This window comes from Arachis stenosperma, chromosome 7 (assembly GCF_014773155.1).
Source record: "Arachis stenosperma cultivar V10309 chromosome 7, arast.V10309.gnm1.PFL2, whole genome shotgun sequence".
Lineage (NCBI taxonomy): Eukaryota > Viridiplantae > Streptophyta > Magnoliopsida > Fabales > Fabaceae > Arachis > Arachis stenosperma.
Genome location: NC_080383.1, coordinates 64,156,692 through 64,175,210, shown reverse-complemented (window position 1 = coordinate 64,175,210; position 18,519 = coordinate 64,156,692). Strand labels below are relative to the sequence as shown.

The 18,519-nt window shown below is 38.9% G+C and overlaps 1 non-coding gene across 1 annotated transcript; it reads left to right on the top strand.

Moving 5' to 3' along the window:
• Positions 1–1,582: 1,582 nt before the first annotated feature.
• On the top strand, positions 1,583–1,690 carry LOC130942892 (small nucleolar RNA R71). Its single transcript, XR_009071438.1, has one exon. It is a non-coding gene; the product is annotated as a small nucleolar RNA R71 (small nucleolar RNA).
• Positions 1,691–18,519: the final 16,829 nt, after the last annotated feature.

The window sequence follows — 18,519 nt, the reverse complement described above, 5'->3', positions numbered from 1 at the left end:
ACTTAGAGTTTGACTGTGGGGGCTCTGTTTGACTCTGATTTGAGAGAAGCTCTTCATGCTTCCTCTCCATGGTGACAGAGGGATATCCTTGAGCCTTAAACACAAAGGATTCTTCATTCACTTGAATGATCAGTTCACCTCCATCAACATCAATCACAGCCTTTGCTGTGGCTAGGAAGGGTCTGCCAAGGATGATAGATTCATCCATGCACTTCCCAGTCTCTAGGACTATGAAATCAGCAGGGATGTAATGGTCTTCAATCTTTACCAGAACATCCTCTACAAGTCCATAAGCTTGTTTTCTTGAATTGTCTGCCAACTCTAGTGAGATTCTTGCAGCTTGCACCTCAAAGATCCCTAGCTTCTCCATTACAGAGAGAGGCATGAGGTTTACACTTGACCCTAAGTCACACAGAGCCTTCTTGAAGGTCATGGTGCCTATGGTACAAGGTATTGAAAACTTCCCAGGGTCTTGTCTCTTTTGAGGTAATTTCTGCCTAGACAAGTCATCCAGTTCTTTGGTGAGCAAAGGGGGTGCATCCTCCCAAGTCTCATTTCCAAATAACTTGTCATTTAGCTTCATGATTGCTCCAAGGTATTTAGCAACTTGCTCTTCAGTGACATATTCATCCTCTTCAGAGGAGGAATACTCATCAGAGCTCATGAAAGGCAGAAGTAAGTCCAATGGGATCTCTATGGTCTCATTTTGAGCCTCAGATTCCCATGGTTCCTCATTAGGGAACTTATTGGAGGCTAGTGCACGCCCATTGAGGTCTTCCTCAGTGGCGTTCACCTCCTCTCCTTCCTCTCAAAATTCGGCCATGTTGATGGCTTTGCACTCTCCTTTTGGATTTTCTTCTGTATTGCTTGGAAGAGTACTAGGAGGGAGTTCAGTAATTTTCTTGCTCAGCTGTCCCACTTGTGCCTCCAAATTCCTAATGGAGGACCTTGTTTCAGTCATGAAACTTTGAGTGGTTTTGATTAGATCAGAGACCATGGTTGCTAAGTCAGAGTGGTTCTGCTTAGAATTCTCTGTCTGTTGCTGAGAAGATGATGGAAAAGGCTTGCCATTGCTAAACCTGTTTCTTCCACCATTATTGTTGTTGAAACTTTGTTGAGGTCTCTGTTGATCCTTCCATGAGAGATTTGGGTGATTTCTCCATGAAGGATTATAGGTGTTTCCATAGGGTTCTCCTAGGTAATTCACCTCTTCCATTGAAGGGTTCTCAGGATCATAGGCTTCTTCCTCCGATGAAGCATCCTTAGTACTGCTTGGTGCATTTTGCATTCCAGACAGACTTTGAGAAATCAAATTGACTTGTTGAGTCAATATCTTGTTCTGAGCCAGAATGGCATTCAGAGTATCAATCTCAAGAACTCCTTTCTTCTGATTAGTCCCATTGTTCACAGGATTCCTTTCAGAAGTGTACATGAATTGGTTATTTGCAACCATTTCAATCAGCTCTTGAGCTTCTGTAGGCGTCTTCTTCAAATGAAGAGATCCTCCAGCAGAGCTATCCAAAGACATCTTAGACAGTTCAGAGAGACCATCATAGAAAATACCTATGATGCTCCATTCAGAAAGCATGTCAGAAGGACATTTTCTGATCAATTGTTTGTATCTTTCCCAAGCTTCATAGAGGGATTCTCCATCCTTCTGTCTGAAGGTTTGGACTTCCACTCTAAGCTTACTCAATTTTTGAGGTGGAAAGAACTTTGCCAAGAAGGCATTGACTAGCTTTTCCCATGAGTCCAGGCTTTCTTTAGGTTGTGAGTCCAACCATGTCCTAGCTCTGTCTCTTATAGCAAAAGGGAATAGCATAAGTCTGTAGACCTCAGGGTCAACCCCATTAGTCTTGACAGTGTCACAGATTTGCAAAAATTCAGCTAAGAACTGATGAGGATCTTCCAATGGAAGTCCATGGAACTTGCAATTCTGTTGCATTAGAGAAACTAATTGAGGCTTAAGCTCAAAGTTGTTTGCTCCAATGGCAGGGATAGAGATGCTTCTCCCATAGAAGTCGGGAGTAGGTGTAGTAAAGTCACCCAGCACCTTCCTTGCATTATTTGCATTGTTTGTTGTTTTCGGCTGCCATGTCTTCTTCTTTGAAGATTTCTGTTAGGTCCTCTACAGAGAGTTGTGCCTTAGCTTCTCTTAGCTTTCGCTTCAAGGTCCTTTCAGGTTCAGGGTCAGCTTCAACAAGAATGCTTTTGTCCTTGTTCCTGCTCATATGAAAGAGAAGAAAACAAGAAAATATGGAATCCTCTATGTCACAGTATAGAGATTCCTTGAGGTGTCAGAGAAGAAGGAAATTAGAAGGAAGAGGTAGAAGAATTCGAACTTAATCAGATAGAGTTCGAATTGTGCATTGAGAAGGAGTGGTACTCCATAAATAGAAGGATGTGAGAAGAGAGGAAGAAATTTTCGAAAATTAAGTGAAAGATTTTGAAAACATTTTGAAAAACTTTAATTGATTTTCGAAAACCAGGAGTGGGAAAGAAATCAAGTAATTTTTTGAAAAAGATTTTGAAATTAGAATTTAAAAAGATATGATTGAAAACTATTTTGAAAAAGATGTGATTAAAAAGATATGATTGAAAAGTTATGGTTTTAAAAAGATATGATTGAAAAGATATGATTTGAAAACAATTTTAAAAAATAAGATTTGATTTTTAAAAATTATTGACTTCCCTAACAAGAAAAGATATGATTTAAACATTAAACCTTTCTCAACAGAAAAGGCAACATACTTGAATTGTTCAATCAAATCATTAATTGTTAGCAAGTATCTTTGAAAAAGGAAGGAAATTGATTTTGAAAAAGATTTGATTGAAAAGATATGATTTGAAAAAGATTTGATTTTGAAAAACTTTGAAAACTTGAAAAAAATCTGAATTAAAAACAGAATCTTCCCTCTTGTGCCATCCTGGCGTTAAACGCCCAGAATGGTGCACATTCTGGCATTTAACGCCCAATGCACTACCTTTTTGGGCGTTAAACGCCCAACCAGGCATCCTGGCTGGCGTTTAAACGCCAGTCTGCCTTCCTCACTGGGCATTTTGAACGCCCAGCCTTTTTCTGTGTAATTCCTCTGCTGTATGTTCTGAATCTTCAATTCTCTGTATTATTGACTTGAAAAGACACAAATTAAAAATATTTTTGGATTTTTTTTAATAATGAGGAATAATCAAAATGCAACTAAAATCAAATAACAATGCATGCAAGACACCAAACTTAGCAGTTTGTATACTACTGACACTAACAAAATGAGAATGCATATGGAAAACAACAAAACACTCAAGTCAAGAGAATTTAAAGATCAGAGTAAGGGAATCATCAAGAACAACTTGAAGATTAATGAAGACACATGCATGAATTCGAAAAAATGCAAGAAGAACAGAAACATGCAATTGACACCAAACTTAACATGAGACACTAGACTCAACAAGAAACATAGAATATTTTTGGTTTTTATGATTTTGTAATTTTTTTTTCGAAAATTAAGTGGAAAAGTAAAATAAAGATATCAAAATTCTTAATGAGAATTCCAGGAATCATGCAATGTTAGTCTAAAGCTTTAGTCTAAAGGAATTAGACATGGCTAGCCAAGCTTCAGCAGGACATTGCATTCAAGAGCTAAATTGATGATAATCAATCAGCTTTGGTGATGATAAGAACATCACCTTGAAACACTAGAATTCATTCTTAAGAACTCTGAAAAATACCTAATCTAAGCAACAAGATGAACCGTCAGTTGTCCATACACGAAACAATCCCCGGCAACGGCGCCAAAAACTTGGTGCACGAAATTGTGATCACTACAACTTCGCACAACTAACCAGCAAGTGCACTGGGTCGTCCAAGTAATAAACCTTACGCGAGTAAGGGTCGATCCCACGGAGATTGTTGGTATGAAGCAAGCTATGGTCACCTTGTAAATCTTAGTCAGGCAGACTCAAATGGGTATGGGTGATATATGAATAATACATAAAGATAAAGATAGAGGTACTTATGTAATTCATTGGTAGGAACTTCAGATAAGCGTATGAAGATGCTTGGTCCCTTCCGTCTCTCTGCTTTCCTACTGTCTTCATCCAATCCTTCTTACTCCTTTCCATGGCAAGCTTATGCAAGGGTTTCACCGTTGTCAGTGGCTACCTCCCATCCTCTCAGTGGAAATGTTCAACGCACCCTGTCACGGCACGGCTATCCATCTGTCGGTTCTCGATCAGGCCGGAATAGAATCCAGTGATTCTTTTGCGTCTGTCACTAACGCCCCGCCTTCAGGAGTTTGAAGCACGTCACAGTCATTCAATCATTGAATCCTACTCAGAATACCACAGACAAGGTTAGACCTTCCGGATTCTCTTGAATGCCGCCATCAGTTCTTGCCTATACCACGAAGACTCTGATCTCACGGAATGGCTGGCTCGTTTGTCAGGCGAGCACTCGGTTGTCAGGCGATCAACCATGCATCGTGTATCAGGAATCCAAGAGATATTCACCCAATCTAAGGTAGAACGGAGGTGGTTGTCAGTCACACGTTCATAGGTGAGAATGATGATGAGTGTCACGGATCATCACATTCATCAAGTTGAAGAACAAGTGATATCTTGGACAAAGAACAAGCGGAATTGAATAGAAGAACAATAGTAATTGCATTAATACTCGAGGTACAGCAGAGCTCCACACCTTAATCTATGGTGTGTAGAAACTCCACCGTTGAAAATACATAAGAACAAGGTCTAGGCATGGCCGTGAGGCCAGCCTCCCAATGATCTAAGAACTAGATGTCCAAAGATTCGAAGATGAAAATACAATAGTAAAAGGTCCTACTTATAGGGAACTAGTAGCCTAAGGATTACAAAGATGAGTAAATGACATAAAAATCCACTTCCGGGCCCACTTGGTGTGTGCTTGGGCTGAGCAATGAAGCATTTTTCGTGTAGAGACTCTTCTTGGAGTTAAACACCAGCTTTGGTGCCAGTTTGGGCGTTTAACTCCCATTCTGGTGCCAGTTCCGGCGTTTAACGCTGGGATTTCTGAAGGTGAGTTTGAACGCCGGTTTGGGCCATCAAATCTTAGGCAAAGTATGGACTATTATATATTGCTGGAAAGCCCAGGATGTCTACTTTCCAACGCCGTTGAGAGCGCGCCAATTGGGCTTCTGTAGCTCCAGAAAATCCACTTCGAGTGCAGGGAGGTCAGAATCCAACAGCATCTGCAGTCCTTTTCAGTCTCTGAATCAGATTTTTGCTCAGGTCCCTCAATTTCAGCCAGAAAATACCTGAAATCACAGAAAAACACACAAACTCATAGTAAAGTCCAGAAAAGAATTTTAACTAAAAACTAATAAAAATATACTAAAAACTAACCAAATCATACTAAAAACATACTAAAAACAATGCCAAAAAGCGTATAAATTATCCGCTCATCAGTCCACTATAAGAAATTGTATATCATTTTAAAGCTTCGGACGTTAAATTTTCAATGCCGCTAAAACCGCCTCATTTGGACCTCTGTAGCTCAAGTTATGATCACTTTAGTACCGAGAGGTCAGGTTGACAGCTTTACAAATCCTTCATTTCTTGAATTCTTCCACTTTGCATGCTTTACTTCCACTTCTTCAAGCCATTCTTGCCTTCAACACCTTAAATCACTCAAACAAACATATCAAGGCATCGAATGGAGAAAAGTGAATTAAAATTGGCAATTTAAGCATAAAAAACATGTTTTTTCACAATTAAGCACAATTAGGAAAGAATTGATAAAAGCATGCTATTTTAATGAATAAATGTAAGAAAAGTCGATGAAATCCACCAAATTAGAACAAATAAATATCATGAAATGTGAATTCATCAGGTACCACCACCCCGCTCCCCAAGGGATCAAGGACCGGCGGCACCTCAACTCCAACAAGTAGGGCACGGCTGACTCAACCAAATCGGGACACCTCGTCCGAGATTGACCTCAACATTTCAGGTAACCTTTGGAACAAGTATGAATGACCAATCTGTTCTGAGCATAGGTTCATTAAGTCTATACTAAACCAGTTCTATTTTTCATACTTTACTAAACTAAAAACATAAACCAGTCACAGCCCTAGGCCTAAACAACTCAATCAACATCTAATTCACCATAATCCACTCAATTTCAGTCACAAACACAAATAAGAGGGTTCAAACACAATTAAAGTAGTTACATCAAGTAGAGCAATTAGTAGTTAAACATAATTATTCACGTGGACAAACCAATTACAATATGCACACCCAAACAATGTCACATAGATGCATATGATGAATGCCTGCCTTATGGCTGATGAGTCTCATATGTCAGTTATCAAGCCAACCCGACATGTTTGGTTGCTAAACCCTGGAAAATCTCTCATACGTGCATCCCAAGAGTTTATGCATAGCTTTTTCTCATTCATAAATAAATTCTGCTCATTGGGGGAACCTTTCTGGGGATTTATAAGTGCCCGGTCACCCTTGCAACATAGGGTCAACAAAGTATCAAGTCTCAACCTGTAGTACATGGTGGCAAGCCACTACTCTTACCTAGGAAAACTTGTATCTCAGATAACTAGAAGTGCATAAGCCATATTATCATTCATATTCATTCATAACCATTCATAATCATTTATTCATCATCATTTCCTCACTTCCTTTATAATCCATATCAGGTCAAATCATCGTTCATGCCATATATCACTTTTTCCTCAAATCACTTTTCTTTGAAACCAAAAATCAAACTCATCTTTGTCTCAATTTCAAAATCCTCATTTCTCAAGTTATTTCAAGCTCATAAGCCACTTTTTTTTCAAAAACAAATTTCCTTTTCAAAACAGAGCCACTTTTCGCAACATCTTTCCAAAACTTCCAAACAACTCCAAAACCATGCCAAATTTAAAATCTCTTCTGATAGGCTCAAAATCATTCATCCTAAATAAGAATTTGGTAATAAAATTCCATAGCAAAGTCTCAATGACTTTAGGGGAGAATAACCTAACTCATTTCCTTAAATTCATTGAAAATCTCTAAAACCTTAACTTCTTGATTTGAATAAATAAAAATAGAATTTAAACCAAATCAAGTCATGTAATCAATTACTCCGAATCAAATTTTCAAAGCCATTTTTACTTAAACCGAAACCAATTTCAATTTCATTCTTAAATATGAAGTGATTCCAAAGGCTCACAAGTTGTTTTGTGTGCTAAATCAAAACTTAAAGAATACTTTAAACTTTTTCAAAAATATCGTAAACATAAAATTATTGAATAAAAAATTCAATTACTTTGAGGTTCACAAGAACTCCTTCAAATATGCTTATTTAATCAAATTTCACAACATACGTATTTTCCTATTAAATTTGACCTTAAAATATAATTGTTTTCTTACATATTTACATTCAAAATACAATAATTTTTTCTAATGAAATAAGTTCAAACATAAATATTTTTTTCTATAATTCATTCCAAAACTTAAGTCATTATCTCCCCTAAAACTTGGACTTTGCCACCCTATTCAGGTCCTAACCAAACCAATCTTCAACCTTTTTCAATGGGTTTAAGACCAAATCAATTTCCAATAATACAAAATTCAGACTTTCAAACTATCAAAATCATATCAAATCAAACCAATTAAGAAATCTTCAATTTTAACAAAATCAACCAATAATTCAATCAAACAAACAACCATATTCATCTAAGACAAACCAGACAACTCATAAGACTTACATGATCACTCGAAATGCATTTCACACATCAATATCAATTTATAACAATTCCAATTACAAAAGTAAGTTTTTAGAAAAAGCCTCTACCTCGATAAGCAAACCCATAAACCAAACGCATCACAGAAAGTCGTTTCTCTCGGCCTGCAGTTATAGCAACCGCAACCTCCGCTCTAAACCACTTTTGCAGCAACCGCAGTAACATAAAAGCGACTGCAACAAGCAGAACTTGACCTTACATTACCAAATCTCAGAGTCTTAACCAAACATAACAGAATACTAATGCTGGGGATTTCAAAACATAAATACTTAGTGCAATAAGAAAACAAAACAACAGCGATCTCTGAATCAGTTTGGCGGTAGCCTCGACAACCACCTCAAGTGGCAGCGACGACCAGAACTTCGACGACGGTGACTGTAACAACATGCAGTGACGACAACGTTCCAAAAAATTAAAACGGAAACTAGAACCAAAAACACCCTTACCGACAACGGATCTTGGCGACAACAACTTCGTTCACCGGCAACAAAGGCATATCCGGCAGCGACGACAGAGCGCGACGGTAGAACGCGACAACTGTAACACCCTCACGATTAGAATGTTACGCTTCTGACTGTGCCATTTCGATAGCTGGGATATTATGATGACTTCTATACTTAATAATAGTAAAATATGAGTCTTTAACTCGAATACTGGACCGCTATTTCTTTGAGAAATCGAAAGTTCTTGTTATTTGAAAATAAATATGCATATACATATATACAAAACTTCTTATACATGTAACTTACAAATGTTAGATACGTACATATCATACAGCTCCTGTCCCTCTTACAAAATTATAATGACAAAGGCGAGGGAAAACTATGACGAATATATGTACGAACAGAAACACTACAACTAAGGACTTATTGGTGCACGAAAATTACACTCACACTATGTAATTCCGCACAACTAACCAGCAAGTGCACTGGGTTGTCCAAGTAATACCTTACGTGAGTAAGGGTCAAATCCCACGGAGATTGTTGGCTTGAAGCAAGCTATGGTTATCTTATTATTCTTAGTCAGGATACCGATAGGGTTCTTTAGTTTCAGTTATAAAAAGTAAAAGAGCATAAAATTAGTAATTGTTATGCAGTAATAGAGAATATGTTAGAGTTTTGGAGATGCTTTGTCTTCTGAATCTCTGCTTTCCCCCTGTCTTCTTCTTCACGCACGCAAGGTTCCTCCTATGGCAAGCTGTGTGTTGGTGGATCACCGTTATCAATGGCTACCATCTGCCCTCTCAGTGAAAATGGTCCAAATGCGCTGTCACCGCACAGCTAATCATCTGTCGGTTTTCGATCATGTCGGAATATGATCAATTGATCCTTTTGCGTCTGTCACTACGCCTAACACTCGCGAGTTTGAAGCTCGTCACAGTCATCCAATCCCTGAATCCTACTCGGAATACCACAGACAAGTTTTAGACTTTCCAGATTCTCATGGATGCTGCTAATGGATTCTAGCTTATACCACGAAGATTCTGATTAAGGAATCCAAGAGATATTCATTCAGTCGAATGTAGAACGAAGGTGGTTGTCAGGCACGCGTTTATAGATTGAGAATAGTGATGAGTGTCACGGATCATCACCTTCATCATGGTTAAGTACAAATGAACATCTTAAAGAGAAACAAGCGTGTTTGAATGGAAAACAGAAATAATTGCATTAATTCATCGAGACGCTGCAGAGCTCCTCACCCCCAACAATGGAGTTTAGAGACTCATGCCATCAAAGAGTACAAAGTTCAGATCTAAAAATGTCATGAGGTACAAAATAAGTCTCTAAAAGTTGTTTAAATACTAAACTAGTAACCTACGTTTACAGAAAATGAGTAAACTAAGATAGATAGTGCAGAAATCCACTTCTGGGGCCCACTTGGTGTGTGCTGGGGCTGAGACTTGAGCTTCTCACGTGCCTGGGCTGTTTCTTGAGTTAAACGTCAGGTTGTAACCTGTTTCTGGCGTTCAATGCCAGAATGCAACATGGAACTGGCATTAAACGCCAGTTTACGTCATTTATCTTTGCGCAAAGTATGAACTATTATATATTGCTGAAAAACCCTGGATGTCTACTTTCCAACCCAATTGAGATCGCTCCAATTGGACTCCTGTATCTCCAAAAAATCCATTCCGAGTGCAGGGAGGTCAGAATCCAACAACATCAGCAATCCTTTTTCAACCTAAATCAGATTTTTGCTCAACTCCCTCAATTTCAGCCAGAAAATACCTGAAATCACAAAAAAACACACAAACTCATAGTAAAGTCCAGAAATATATATTTTGCCTAAAAACTAATAAAAATATACTAAAAACTAACTAAAACATACTAAAAACTATATGAAATTACCCCCAAAAAGCATATAAAATATCCGCTCATCACAACACCAAACTAAAACTGTTGCTTGTCCTCAAGCAACTAGATAAATAAAATAGGATAAAAAGAAATCAAGAAGCAATAGTATCTCAGAGTTTTAAGTGAAGCTCAAATTCTAATTAGATGAGCGGGACTAGTACCTTTTTACTTCCGAACAGTTTTGGCATCTCACTTTATCCTTTGAAATTCAGAATGATTGGCATCCATAGGAACTCAGACTTCATATAGTATTATTGATTCTCCTAGTTTAGTATGTTGATTCTTGAACACTGCTACTTTATGAGTCTTGGTCGTGGCCCTAAGCACTTTGTTTTCCAGTATTACCACCGGATACATAAATGCCACAGACACATAATTGGGTGAATCTGTTCAGATTGTGACTCAGCTTTGCTAACATCCCTAATTAGAGGTGTCCAGAGTTCTTAAGCACACTCTTTTGGTTTGGATCACAACTTTAACCACTCAGTCTCAAGCTTTTTGCTTGGACCTGCATGCCACAAGTACATGGTTAGGGACAGCTTGATCTAGCCGCTTAGGCCTGGATTTACTTCCTTGGGCCCTCCTATCCATTGATGCTCAAAGCCTTGGATCCTTTTCACCCTTGCCTTTTGGTTTAAAGGGCTATTGGCTTTTTCTACCTCTTTTGTTTCTTTCTTTTTTTTCACTGCTTTTTCTTGCTTCAAGAATCAATTTCATGATTTTTCAGATCAGCAATAATATTTCTCTTGTTCATCATTCTTTTAGGAGCCAACAATTTTAACATTCATAAAATTCAATATAAAAAAAATATGCACTGTTCAAGCATTCAGTCAGAAGAAAAAAAAGTATTGCCACCACATATAAATAATTAGAATTTTCCTTATTAAAAACTCGAAAAAATATTGCCTCTTTATTCTAAAAAATCTACTATTTTATTTATGTTTGATGATGATGAGAAAAATAAATTATAGCTTAATTGGAGATAAAATCAAAATAGATATACTAATTACTACTACTAATATATAACTTCTAAGGTAAATTTCTAATAAGAACAGTTATCACAGAGTTAAGGCAAAGATTAGGACTCAACAACCTTTATTTTGGGAGGTGGATGCTTCTTTAATATGTGGGGTGCTTGGCCCTTCAAGAGACAGCTTCTGACGCTTCAGTTCCCTCAGTTCACGCCCTTGCTCTTCTTGTTCCTTAAGCAGTTTGCAAAGCATGCTATTTTGATTTTGCTATTCTTCCTTTAGTTGCTCCATAGCTTCTTGCAAATTGGTGACAGATGCTTCAAGGTGCTCCCAGTATTCAATTTGAGGGATTTTCGAGAGGAACTCCTGTGCTCTCCTCTTGATGGGGTCGTCATGCACCTGTTGTCCCTCCATTGACTTTTTGGTGATTGGTCTCTCAACTGAGATATACTCAGTTACTCCCATCTTCACCTCAGCATCTTTACATAGCATAGAGATTAAGCTTGGATAAGCCAATTTGGCATCTTTGGAGTTCTTGTTTGCAATTGTGTAAAGTTCACAAGAAATCAGCTGATGAACTTCCACTTCTTTTCCCAACATAATGCAATGGATCATTACTGCTCTTTTTTATGGTGACTTCAGAGCGGTTGCTAGTGGGCAGTATAGAACGCCCAATGAAGTTCAGCCAGCCTCTGGCGACTGGTTTGAGATCTTCTCTCTTGAGTTGATTTGGGACACCCTTTGTGCTGGTTGTCCACTTGGTTCCCGCGAGGTATATGTCCTCTAGAATTTTATCCAAGCCCTTATTTGTTCTCATCATTCTCCTATTAAAGGAGTCTAGGTCATCTTTTAGCTGAGGTAGCTTAAAGATCTCCCTGATTTTGTCAGGGTGAAGGTGAACAATCTTTCCTCTGACCGGAGTTTGATAGTCGTAGAAGGCGGCTCCAGCTAATCTCTGCCTGTCTGTTTGCCACAGATTAGAGTAGAATTCCTGAACCATGTTCCTTCCCACTTTTGTTTCAGGATTAGCTAGGATTTCTCAGCTCCTGTTTCGAATTTGCTCTTGGATCTCCGGATATTCATCTTCTTTCAGATCAAATTTGACTTCCAGGATCACTGATCTTAGACCCATTATTTTGTAGTAATGGTCTGAATGTTCTTTGGTTAAGAACTTCCCTTGATTCCAAAGTGGTTTTGGAATATTCTCTTTCCTTCCTCTTGGAGTGGTTTGTTTTCCTTTTGGAGCCATGATCTTAGTGGGTGTGGCTTAGTGATCGCGGATAAACACACCAAACTTAGAGGTTTGCTTGTCCTCAAGCAAAAGAAAGGAAAGGAGAGGGATAGAAGGAGAGCCAATTTTTTGAATTGTGGAGGAGAGGAAGGAGGCCAAACTAGGATTTAAAGAAAAGGGGGTGGTTTTTTTTCGAAAATTTTGAATGAGATATGATAGAAGATACGATTTGTAAAAGATAAGTATGATAGGAAAAAGATGCAATTTGAAATTGAAAAGATATGAAAGATATTTTAAAAAAAGATAAATCTGAATTTTGAAAAGAGGATATGATGAATTTAAAAGAAAAGATTTGAGAAGAATTTTAAAAGATAATTGAGTTTTAAAAAAGATTTGATTTGAAGTTGGAGAGGATTTGAAAAGGATTTGTATTTATGAATTAAGATACATTTCATATCTTTGAAAAAGGATTTGAAAAATTAGGATTAAAAATTTTTGGAATTGAAGTTTGGAATATGAGAGTTTGTAACATGTTTATGCAAGAAATCATGAATTGAAACATAAAAAATGGAAAAAGTTTGAATTGAAAACGAATTTACCTCCTCCCCACAATCCTGGCGTTAAACGCCCAAACGCTGCATGTTTTGGGCGTTTAATGCCCATTTGTAGCTTCTCCTGGGCGTTTAACGCCCAACTGTTGCTTCCAGTTGGCGTTAAACGCCAGAAACTCCTTTGTCACTGGGCGTTTTTTGGAACACCCAGGACGCTGTAAATCTGGCGTTAAACGCCCAGAAGATGCTTCTTTCTGGCGTTTAACGCCCAGATGGCTATCTCTACTGGCGTTGAACGCCCAGTAGATGCTTCTTTTGGGCGTTTAACGCCCAAAACAGCTCTTACTGGCTTTTTCACACCAATGACCTTCTTTTTGCTGTTTTATCCTCTGAATCCTTTTGTAACTCTGTGGACTCATGCAATTGCCATTTTACCTTGAAGAAAATTAATATGAACCTATAAAAATCAATTAATTGAAAAAATAAGCTTTGTTAATGGCTGGGTTGCCTCCCAGCAAGCGCTTCTTTATTGTCTTTAGCTGGACTATTACTGAGCTTTAATCAAGCCTCAGTTTTGAGCATTCTTGCTCAAAATTGCTTTCAAGATAATGTTTGACTCTCTGTCCATTAACAATGAGCTTTTTGTCAGAGTCATTATCCTGAAGCTCCACGTATCCATATGGTGACACACTTGTAATCACATAGGGACCTCTCCACCGGGATTTCAATTTCCCGAGGAATAATTTGAGCCTAAAATTAAACAGCAGAACTTTCTGCCCTGGCTCAAAGACTCTGGATGACAACTTCTTATCATGCCATCTTTTTGCTTTCTCTTTGTAAATTTTTGCATTTTCGAAAGCATTGAGTCTGAATTCCTCTAGCTCATTTAACTGGAGCAATCGTTTTTCTCCAGCTAACTTGGCATCAAGGTTTAGGAATCTGGTTGCCCAATAGGCCTTATGCTCCAGTTTCACTGGCAAGTGACAGGCTTTTCCATACACAAGCTGGTATGGAGAAGTTCCTATAGGAGTCTTGAATGCTGTTTTGTATGCCCACAGAGCATCATCCAAGCTTCTTGTCTAATCCCTTCTACGGTTAATCACAGTCTGTTCCAGAATTCTTTTAAGTTCTCTATTAGAGACTTCAGCTTGCCCATTTGTCTGTGGATGATATGGAGTAGCTACCCTGTGGCTAACTCCATATCAAGCCAAAGCAGAGTAAAGCTATTTATTGCAGAAATGAGTGCCTCCAGCACTGATTAGTACTCTAGGAATACCAAATCTGCTGAAGATGTGTTTCTGGAGGAATTTCAGCACTGTCTTAGTGTCATTAGTGGGTGTTGCAATAGCTTCCACCCTTTTGGATACATAATCCACTGCCACCAGAATATAAGTGTTTGAGTATGATAGTGGGAAAGGCCCCATGAAGTCAATACCCCATACATCAAACAACTCAATCTTCAAGATCCCTTGTTGAGGCATGGCATAACTGTGAGGTAGATTGCCAGATCTTTGGCTACTGTCACAATTAAGTACAAACACTCTGGAGTCTTTATAGATAGTAGGCCAGTAGAAGCCACTTTGGAGGACTCTTGTGGCTGTTCGCTCACTTCCAAAATGTCCTCCATACTGTGATCCATGGCAGTGCCAGAGGATCTTCTGTGCTTCTTCTTTAGGCACACATCTATGGATTACTCCGTCTGCACATCTCTTGAAGAGATATGGTTCATCCCAAGGATAGTACTTTACATCTGTGATTAATTTCTTTGATTGCTGCCTACTATACTCTTTGGGTATGAATCTTACTGCCTTGTAGTTTGCAATGTCTACAAACCATGGCACTTCCTGGATGGCAAAGAGTTGCTCATCCGAAAAGTTTTCAGAAATCTCAATAAGAGGGAGGGACGCCCCTTCTACTGGTTCTATTCGGGACAGGTGATCTGCTACTTGATTCTCTGTCCGTTTTTTGTCTCTTATTTCTATATCAAACTCTTGTAGAAGCAACACCCATCTTATGAGTCTGGGTTTTGAATCCTACTTTGTGAGTAGATATTTAAGAGCAGCATGGTCAGTGTACACAATCACTTTTGATCGTACTAAGTAGGATCTGAACTTGTCTATGACGTAAACCACTGCAAGTAACTCTTTTTCCGTGGTTGTGTAGTTCTTCTGTGGGTCATTTAAAACACGATTGGCATAATAAATGACGTGCAGAAGCTTGTCATGCCTTTGTCCCAACACTGCACCAATGGCATGGTCACTGGCATCACACATTAGTTCAAATGGTAATGTCCAGTCTGGTGCAGAGATGACTGGTGCTGTGACCAGCTTAGCTTTCAGAGTCTCAAACACCTGCAGACACTCCTTATCAAAGATAAATGGCGTATCAGCAGCTAGCAGATTACTTAGAGGTTTGGCGATTTTTGAAAAATCTTTTATAAACCTCCTATAGAATCCTACATGCCCCAGAAAGCTTCTGATTGCCTTAACATTGGCAGGTGGTAGTAATTTTTCAATTACCTCTACCTTAGCTCTATCCACCTCTATTCCCTTGTTCGAAATTTTGTGCCCAAGGACAATTCCTTCAGTCACCATAAAGTGACATTTTTCCCCAGTTTAAAACCAGGTTAGTCTCTTGGCACCTTTTTAGAACAAGTGCTAGATGGTCAAGACAGGAGCTGAATGAGTCTCCAAATACTGAAAAATCATCCATGAAGACTTCCAGAAATTTTTCCACCATATCAGAGAAAATAGAGAGCATGCACCTTTGAAAGGTTGCAGGTGCATTGCACAGACCAAATGGCATCCTTCTGTATGTAAATACTCCAGATGGACATGTGAATGCTGTTTTCTCTTGATCCTGGGGGTCTACTGCAATTTGATTATAACCTGAATATCCATCCAGGAAGCAGTAGTATTCATGACCTGCTAGTCTTTCTAGCATCTAGTCTATGAATGGTAAAGGAAAATAATCCTTTCTGGTAGCTGTATTGAGCCTTCTATAATCAATACACATACGCCACCCTGTAACTGTTCTTGTAGGAACCAATTTATTTTTTTTTCATTATGAACCATTGTCATGCCACCCTTCTTAGGAACAACTTGGACAGGGCTTACCCAGGGCTATCAGAAATAGGATAAATAATCCCAGCCTCTAGTAATTTAGTGGCCTCCTTCTGCACCACCTCCTTCATGGCTGGATTCAGCCGCCTTTGTGGTTGAACCACTGGCTTAGCGTCACCCTCCAATAGGATCTTGTGCCTGCATCTGGCTGGGCTAATGCCCTTAAGATCACTGATGGACCACCCAAGAGCCGTCTTATGTGTCCTTAGCACTTGAATTAGTGCTTCCTCTTCCTGTGGCTCTAAGGTAGAGCTTATGATTACAGGAAATGTATCACCTTCTCCCAGAAATGCATATTTCAGAGATGGTGGTAATGGTTTGAGCTCAGGTTTGGGAGGTTTCTCCTCTTCCTGAGGAATTTTCAGAGATTCTATTATTCTCTCTGGTTCCTCCAGATCAGGCTGAGCATCTTTAAAGATATCCTCTAGCTCTGATTCGAGACTTTCAATCATATTAACCTCTTTCACCAGAGAGTCAATAATATCAATGCTCATGCAGTCATTTGGGGTGTTTGGATGCTGCATAGCTTTGACAACATTCAACTTAAACTCGTCCTCATTGACTCTCAGGGTTACTTCCCCTTTTTGGACGTCAATGAGGATTCGTCCAGTTGCTAGAAAAGGTCTTCCTAGAATGAGAGTTGCACTCTTGTTCTCCTCCATTTTCAGCACCACAAAGTCAGTGGAAAAGGAAAATGGCCCAACCTTGACAATCATGTCTTCAATCACGCCTGATGGGTATTTAATGGAGCCATCAGCAAGTTGGAGACATATCCAGGTTGGTTTGACTTCTTCAGTCAAACCAAGCTTTCTAATAGTAGATGCAGGTATTAGATTGATACTTGCCCCAAGATCACATAGAGCTTGCTTGGTACAAGTACCCTCTAATGTGCATGGTATCATAAAGCTTCCGGGATCTTTAAGCTTTTCTGGTAAGCTTTTCAGAATGACTGCAATGCATTTTTCAGTGAGGTAAACTTTTTTAGTTTCTCTCCAATCCTTCTTATGACTTAAGATCTCTTTCATGAACTTAGCATAAGAGGGTATTTGCTCAAGTGCTTCTGCAAACAGAATCTTTATTTCAAGAGTCCTGAGATAGTCTGTAAAGCGGTCAAATTGCTTATCCTGTTCCGCTTGGCAGAGTTTCTGAGGATAAGGCATTTTGGCTTTGTATTCCTCAACCTTAGTTGTTGCAGGTTTATTGCCTACAGATGTGGGTTGAAAAGCCATTTTAGAGGGGTTGCTATCAGCACTTGTATGTGTCTAATCCCCCACTGGCGTTTGAATGCCAGGAGTGAAAGCTGGAGTGGCGTTAGACGCCAACTCCTTACCTGTTTCTGGCGTCTGAACACCAGAACTGAGCTTTTTTTGGGCATTCAATGCCAACTTCTTGCCTATTTCTGGCATTTGAACGCCAGAACTGAGTGAAGGTTGTGCGTTTAATGCCAGCCCTTCACCCCTTTCTGGCATTTGAACGCCAAAATTGTTCCTCTTTGGGCTCTTACTATCCTCAGAGGGATTTTGGGTAGCAGTTTGTTCATTTCTTGGCTTCCTGCTGCCTTGAAGTGAGGTATTTAATGTTCTCTCACTTCTTAATTGAACTGCTTGGCACTCTTCTGTTATTTGTTTTGATAACTGCTGTTCTGTTTGCTTCAACTGCACTTCCATATTTATATTAGCCATTCTTGTTTCTTGCAATATCTCCTTGAATTTGGCTAGCTATTTTGTTAGAAAATCTAATTGCTGATTGAATTCAGTAACTTCTTCTGCAGGACTGAGTTCATCAGTTACTGTTTTAGCCTCTTCTTTCATGGAAGATTCACTGCTTAGGTACAGATGTTGATTTCTGGCAACTGTATCAATGAGCTCTTGAGCTTCTTTAATTGTCTTTCTCATGTATATAGATCCACCAGTTGAGTGGTCCAAAGACATCTGAGCTTTCTGTGTAAGCCCATAATAGAAGATGTTTAACTGCACCCACTCTGAAAATATTTCAGAGGGGCATTTTCTTAGCATCTCTCTGTATCTCTCCCAGGCATCATAAAAGGATTCATTATCTCCTTGTTTAAAGTCTTGGATGCTCAGCCTTAGCTGTGTCATCCATTTTGGAGGGAAATATTAATTCAGGAATTTTTCTAACAGCTGTTTCCATGTCCTTATGCTAGCCTTAGGTTGGTTATTTAACCACCTCTTAGCTTGGTCTTTTACAGCAAATGGAAACAGTAATAATCTGTAGACATTCTGATCTACTTTTTTATCATGTACTATGTCAGCAATTTGTAAAAACTGTGTCAGAAACTCTGTAGGTTCTTTCTGTGGAAGACCGGAATACTGGCAACTTTGCTGCACCATGATAATAAGCTGAGGATTCAACTCAAAGCTACTAACTCCGATGAAGGGTATACAGATACTACTTCCATATGAAGCAGTAGTAGGGTTAGCATACGACCCCAGAGTCCTTCTGGACTGTTCATTTCCACTTAGGTCCATGATGGATAAAGGGAGATGATATGGATTTA